This window comes from Triticum dicoccoides, chromosome 3A, assembly GCF_002162155.2.
Source record: "Triticum dicoccoides isolate Atlit2015 ecotype Zavitan chromosome 3A, WEW_v2.0, whole genome shotgun sequence".
NCBI lineage: Eukaryota > Viridiplantae > Streptophyta > Magnoliopsida > Poales > Poaceae > Triticum > Triticum dicoccoides.
This window is the reverse complement of record NC_041384.1, coordinates 702678095-702685956: the sequence shown is the minus strand read 5'-3', so window position 1 is coordinate 702685956 and position 7862 is coordinate 702678095.

Sequence of the window (7862 nt, the reverse complement as noted above, 5' to 3'; positions counted from 1 at the left end):
CTGAACCGGGACTAATGGGCTTACCCGGCCTGGACCAAAGCCCCCTTTTCTACTAGTGTGGGATGGTGGGGAAGCTTAGATCCGAAGGGGAGTGGATGGAGGAGAGCAAAGAGGTGAGAGGAGTGAGGTTTGAGCTAGGGTTTTGTCTGAATAAGCTTTTTTTAGACGGTGGGTGGGTGGGGGGGGGGGCTAGGCTAGGCCGCAGCCAATGTGGCAGGCTTGCCCGGCTGGGCCTCCCATATCCACCCCAAATATGGCCTGGATATATGGGGATTTCTGGACAGACTGAATAAGCCGGTCAAAATAGGGGGACTGGTTGAGTGACTTTGTTCCTCTTTTTTCTGCTGGACAATGACCTGGCTGTCCGCCTGGACGTTTTGAGGGGTCCAACTGTAGATGCTCTTATGGAACTGGTGTGGTTCGTCCTTTTTCAGACTCTTGGCGCACCCCGCACCTTATGCCCTGAAAACCAACACGACGGGCTACTTGCATCCCGTGGTCCCGGTGAGCTCATCCTTGACACTGATTCAACCTTGTTGATATCATATGAGTTCCACTCATTCAGCCTTGTTGATGTCCATAATTTATTGTATTTTCTGTCAGAATTTCGTTCTTCTTGCTATGCAAATTCCAGTGTTTATCAGTATGTCCTGTCCAAATTTCAGTTTTTTATTGTACAAAAATTTAGTGTTGATGTTCTAAGTTTTACTTTACTAGGAAAATTGCCCTTGTGTTCCAGTGGGGATACATTGTGACATTGCCATGGCAGTGAAAATGGTAAAGAAAACATGAAAGATTTTGTGTGTTTTACTTCCTCCGCTCATCCCGGATCATGCCCTTCTTGCCCAACACTATGTACATCGAGTGTTGCGCGGGCATCGTTACCTAATATCGGACCTGCCTGAGCTTCGCCAGGAAGACCGACTGTCGTCCCTATAATGGCCCCACATGGTGGCAATGTGTAGCAGCCTCGGTGAGGGTATGGCTTACGGGATGACAAGCGCATTCAATAGTCATCAAGGCACCGACCAGGCCTCCGACAGTGCCCAAGGCCTCCTACTCCTCCACACAATGATTAATTTTTCCTAGGGAGCACTCAAACACGCAACAGAGTGAGGCGGGAGTCCCAATTCTTCCTAGGGGACTCGTTTGCACACAACAGTGTGAGACGGGTGTCCTTAGCAAGGCCCAACTGCGTGATCTTCTGGTCTAGAGCGTCCTCCCTCTCTGTGTCAGTCAGGACCGGCGGGTCAAGAGAGGTGGGCTTCTGCCTGACGACGCGGTCGTTCCGCAGACATCCCGGTGTGTCGTCCATCCATGAAGATAGAGATATATAGCTAGAGATTGTCTTTATCTCACAATCTGACGGTACGATGCATAACCGACTGGTGTATATATATATATATATATATATATATATATATATATATATATATATATATATATATATATATATATATATATATATATATATACGCACTCGCACCCTACATGGACCTAAGTCCTATCCGGATGAGTTCATCATCTACGACTCAACCTAGGACCCAAATCAAGGTGCCCGGCTCCTACGCAATGGGGACTCATGTATGAATTTTCTACCAACTATATGAGAAGATTTTTCTTTCACCACAGACTTTCAGTGCAAATGTCAAAAATTATGTGGAAAACCAGGAGCTCATGAATACATCAAGCACATCTTTATATTTAGGCACCTTATCAAGTATTTGCAATTAAAAATTTCGCATGCAATAAGTCTTATTGCATGCTAAACCATGAAGCGCAAGAATATAAAGCCAACATTGCAATCACCATTACAACCATGACAAGCTTCAAATACGTGACAAACTATTCGGGTTAGACCTCCTATAGCAACCAACCTAAATTAAAGAAATGCTTATAATTTTTTCTCCGTGCTAATTATATTTTCATCTACTTAATGTAAGGAATGTATGGAACGAAGATTAAAAATTTGTTTCCTTAGGAATACATGAACGCACAATAGCCGAGTTGGCTTAGGAGCCCGTCCTTACTCCATGTCATACCAAGTTTGAATCCTGGCGAACATGCATTCTTTTCGCTACTCTGTTGGCATGCTGAGGTCCACCATGGGCCAACACATACTCTATGGGCTGGACGTGCCTGACCGAGCTAGAGTTGGCCCATCGAGCCGGCCGAGGTCATTCTCGCATCGGTCCAGCCTAGCCTGGTGTCTCGTGACGGATGCAAATCTGAGGACATGACTGGAAAAAAAAAAATCTGAGACGAACAAAGGCACGCACGAGATTCGGGTCGAGCGTGCTGGTAGAAGGGCTGACGTGCGAAAAATCTGATGGACAAAAAAAATGTTGAAACAATTCTTCCTTTAATATTAGATATGCTGTCCAAATTTCATTGTGCTTGCCCTGCTATTTTAGTGCAATTTATCAAGTGGATTGTTGTCTTTTATCAAGTGTACCAGAGTTGGCTTTAACACTCTATTCTCTTCTGTTTTCCTGGGAGCATACGAGCTTGCCTTGTTGCTTCAAGGATGAATCTACTGATATGATAATCAATGGTAACAAAAGAGTATCATGTATTTATTATTTCTACTGAAATACTACTATATATGGTTACAAATTTAAGTCCTCTCTTTGCTTTCCGTTAGATTACTCTGCCCAATTTTTCTTTGTAGCTCGGCCATTGAAAGATAGGCCCCATTTTAGAGTCTGGCACAGGGCCTCGGATTTTGACAGCCCGACCCTGACCAGATGCGCACAAGTGGATTTAATTATGAAATGTAACAGTGTGATGCGATTGACAAAGACAGAGAGTGGCCGTGGCCTACAAATGATGATGATAATTCATGGACATAAAAAAAAGTTTGGTGCTAGTATCTGATGAAGCCTGAGAAGGCAATCGAAACAGCCCCTAAAACACTATGCTGGGATGTGACTAAAGGATAACATTAAGATTGCTGGCATGTAAAATATATTGGCTGTCAAAACCCAGCTACTAATTTATCCATGGGTGCTGGTTTCCTACCAAACCAGTGTCCGCAAGGAGATAAACATAACTGTGTAAACCTAACCACTTTACTATGAAGGGGTATGGATTCAGTTACTGCGTAATAAATATTTGCATTCCAAAATGCTGGCTCAAATAACGGCGGTCCGTCTGATTCTCCTTTCTGGAAGGGGCTTATGAAGACAAAGGTTGCCTTCTTCAACCGGAGCAAATTCATTGTAGGGAATGGACATGGTACTAGGTTCTGGGAGGACACCTGGTTGGGTGAGTCTCCATTGTCCTTGCAGTATCCTCGAAAATGCCTGATGGCGCTCGAGTTGCATGGAGCTCGGTATCTGGGCCACCAACATGCTTCGTGATCAGGCCATAGACCATATTTATTGCATGTATTCAGGTTGTCAGTAATATATTTTATGCCGTATTCAGCGACAGTGTGCAGTGCACCGCACTTCTACAAGTATACACGCAAGCCCATCCCAAGTCCTCCTTGCTGTACATGCACGGCATATGCATCACGTGCCAACCAGTGTGGCGATAGGGCCTTCGGTGTGCAAGCACATCAACACATCAGAAAAAAAGAGAGCTGTACATATGCACTTTCCTTTGATTCTTTTTTTCCGCAATTTTCCTTTAAAATTTGTTCGGGTAGTTGGACTAAACAAATTCAGTTTTTCTGGAATGATCATGATGATCTGCATAGAAAATGCGAAATAATCAGGGAAGCACGGAAAATATAGTGTTTTCATGAGTGAACAACTTTTATATATGTTTTTTGTACTCGTGTAAAACTAACAAATGTTGTTGGCAATTCGCCGTTCAGCCGGCATCCGCATGTAAAATTGTGAATTCCATGTTGACCGGTAGCATCATTTGCATCGGGCGCACCACATATGTTCCATGCATCGGAAAGTATCTCAGTGCATCTTGAGATTTGATGCCGTCGGTGACGCCACCTAAAATTATCGTCCTCTAACAAACAGGAAAATTACAAAAATAAAAATGAAATCCAAGTAGGACTCACCACATAACTATACTACACGTCAAGTTTTCATATTCATATTATAAGCACACATGTAAAATTCATTTTCTCAAATACGCACGAGAGTGCATATATCGTATATTAAAGGGGAGAAAAGGATACAGAAACCCAACCACTTTAGTGGGAGTTGATTACATGGTAGCCCACCCACTATCGGGCGAGTCATACGATTTAGAGAACTCTTCGGATAAACGCACTTAGACAGTACATGTAAAATTCATGTACGGTAAACAAATTTTTTTGCTGGTTTGAGCTACTACCATGAATCGTACATGTAAAATTCATGTACAGTGAACAAAAAAAATGTTAGTCATGTATTATATAATTTTGTGTCGTGTACATTTACAAAATGTTCAACGTGTATTTAAAAATGGTCATTCTATTCTTAAAAATTGTTAACTGAATATTTAGAAAAACGTATGCCATGTATCTAGAAATTGTTTAGCGTGTATTTTAAAAAGTTTTCATCGTGTACTTTAGTAATATGTGACCAAATTTTCAAAATTGCATAATTTTGTATAAATACGCGAATACTTCTATTCTTGCAATACATGACCATCTTTTCACTTTCTACATATAGAACTAATTATTTTTTCTTCAAAAAATTATAGCATGTGGGAAAGAAATTTTTTCATGCACATTTTTTCCTTTTTGAATCATGCACACATACACGTTTGGTGTGCTACCAGAAATACAAACAACGCCAACTTAAAAAAAAGAAACAACTTATGGTGTGCTAGTTTCTTTTTACCTTCGTATGGTGTGCTATTAGCATAGTAGTTTTTTTATTTCAAGTATTTAGTACTCCCTCCATTCCACAATGTAGTGCTTTCTCTATCCACGTGCTTCAACTTTGACTGTAAATTTAACTACCAAGACCGATTGCGGCGAGAGCAAAAGTTATATCAGTGAATTCGTATTCGAAAGAAGTTTTCAATTATATAATTTTTTTTCCCGCCGCAGTTGGTCTCGTTGGTTAAATTTATGGTCAAAGTTGGACCTCGGGAAGCGCGGGCGCACTATATTTTAGAATGGAGGGAGTAGTAGTTAGGTGCTGACTAGGCAACTAGTGCGCCAGCCAAGCAGATGTGCAGTGCGGCGAACAGCAACGAAATGTAAGCGAGCCGTTCATACCAGCTTTAAATGCGCCCAGGAGGCACATAGTGTTCGTTCAATCATACAACCCACCCGCGGCCCATGTAGAAAGCTAACATACTACTCCATGGCATGTCGGCACCTCTGTATTTTCTGCTGACTGGCGCCAGTATACAACTGAAAATCCACGATACACACATCCCGAAGGACGAACAGCTGGCTGAGATTCCGAGCTTCATGGCGCTCGTCCTCCAAAACGCTCCTCTCCAGTATCCTTCCTTATATAACATTGTACAACGGAAATAGGTTTTCGTTGGCACATTGTTGGAATCCATTCCTCTTAATATTCAGTTTTGATGGTCGTTAGTGGGTGATCGATGGGATAGTTTGCTACATCTTATGCGTAGGTTGATGCAGCAGACTCCATATGCTGGAAGTTGTCAGTGTCTGGAGTTTTCTCGGTTAAATCTATGTATACAGATTTGATCAACACCAGGCCTATCCCGCAGACCATACACATTTGGAAAATTATGGTGCCATTAAAAATCAAAATGTTTATGTGGTTTGTGCATAAGGGAGTAATCTTGACAAAGAATAATTTGGCCAAGCATAGTTGGGAAGGAAGTAAAAAATACTGTTCTTGTGATAAGGATGAAACAATACAACATCTTTTTATCCCATGTCCACTTACTAAGCTACTGTGGAGAATGATCCACGTGGCTTTTAACGTTGTTCCGTCCAGTACGATATCACATTTATTTGGGACTTAGTTAACTGGGATAGAGCCTAAGACTACGACACATATTCGAGTTAAAGTGTGTGCATTACTTTGGGCCACATGGAACTGTAGAAATGATGTTGCCTTTAACAGACAAACTAACACAATATTTTTTGCAGGTCATCTTCAGGGCATCTACTTGGATCCGTACGTGGTTGTTACACAGCCATGTGGACCACAGGAAGCATATGGCTACTGGATGCAACCGATGTGAGACGGTTGCACGGGATACATACAACCAGTTTGGATGGCGGTCCAATAATTAATAGGATAGGTGTTTAGTCATCTTATCCTATTTTCCCTGGTTGTGTCACATTTATTTATTTTTATGGTTTATACTACTGCTTAAGATTTTGAGACTTCGATTTGGACCCGGATTTTTAATAAGATGGTTGTGTGCATTAAGATATGCAGAGGCCGGGGTATTACTTCTTTAAAAAAATATATTCTTAGGAAAATTATAAGCATGTCTGCATATATGGAGTCTCCCTATAATATGGTGAGCTTAGTCCCATGCCCATCCATATGCAATGGATTCATGAAAAGAAAAACTGACTATGGTACCGACATTTAAGTTAAGGAAAAGTGCGCCAAGCTCTTATAAGAATCAGGTACAGCTTACATATCGACAGATATGACAGTTTGCTTCTGCAACGGCATTGCCCACACAATTCCTGGTGCAGTCCTTTTCTAAAGATTGTTGGTGCCGAACCATTTGCCCTAGCTCGCCGGAGTCCTCTCTCCCTCTCTGGACTTCTCTCTGGCGCACACCGAAGAAGAGAAGAAAGGAGGAGACACGGTGGACACGGGAGTTTTCCGGCACACGAACGCCCACCAAGGGCTAATTTTCTCCTATCACAAACTCCTGCCAAACTGTCACAACGCTCACAAGGGAGGTTTTATACCCTGGACACGCCCAGGGAACGAACCCACGTCCCCATCTACTCGGAGCACTCGGTCCAGCCCGCTCTGGCCGCACCCACGACGAGCACGCACGTGTCCCGGTCGCGGCGAGCCCGCAACGAACCAGCTCATCGTGCCCCCCTTGCTCGCCAACACTGGCCCCACTCACACACACACGGTGTACACGCACTAGGACACCCCCGTGCTCCGCACACACGCACTCACACACGCACGCCACGGACCCGACGCGGCCCGGACCGCACCAGGCACGTCTGGCGCGCGCACACACACACACCCGACGCGTCCCGCCGTGGCTTATTGCCCAACACTCACCCCCTAAGCCACGGTTTAGAGGAGTGTCGGCCCCTCGACGTCGACGTCGGCAAGAAGTGCCTTCTCCGCCACCTCCACCTTCCGTGGCCGCATGCGCTCACGCTGGAAGTGGCCGCGCCAACTGCAGTTGTAGCAGCAGCCATGCCTCTTCCCTCCGCCGCCTGATGCCATGCTGCCAGCGCTGTCGTCGTCGTGGTCTAAGCCGCCTCCGCCCTGCTGTCACCGCCTTGCCGCCCACTGAGCTGCGATGAGCATGAGCTGCTCGCCCGCCCGCTCGCCGCCGACTTGCGTGCGCCGCCGAGTCCACTCCTCGAAGGCTTTTCGACCACCGAGGGCCTCCTCGAAGGGCATCTCCTCGACATCATAGAACTGCTCCATGTCGGCCACCGCGTCGTACAGACGGTGTTGAGCAGGTTCTTGACCATGGATGCATCGTCGAGAGTCGCCCCGAGCACCGCGTACCTCACCGCCATGCTGCTAAACTTTCCGGCGTAGACATCCAGCTCATCAGTGTTGTCCATATGAAGGCGATGGAACTCGCCGCGCAATGTCGCCAGCCGTGCAGCCTTCACCCGACCGGCACCGACGAAACGCACTTTGAGGGAGTCCCGTACCTCCTTCGCCATGGGCTTCTCGCCACCAGCATCAACACCTCCTCCGACAACGCGCCCAGCAGCATTGCACACATCGTCTTGCTCTTGGCGTTGATCG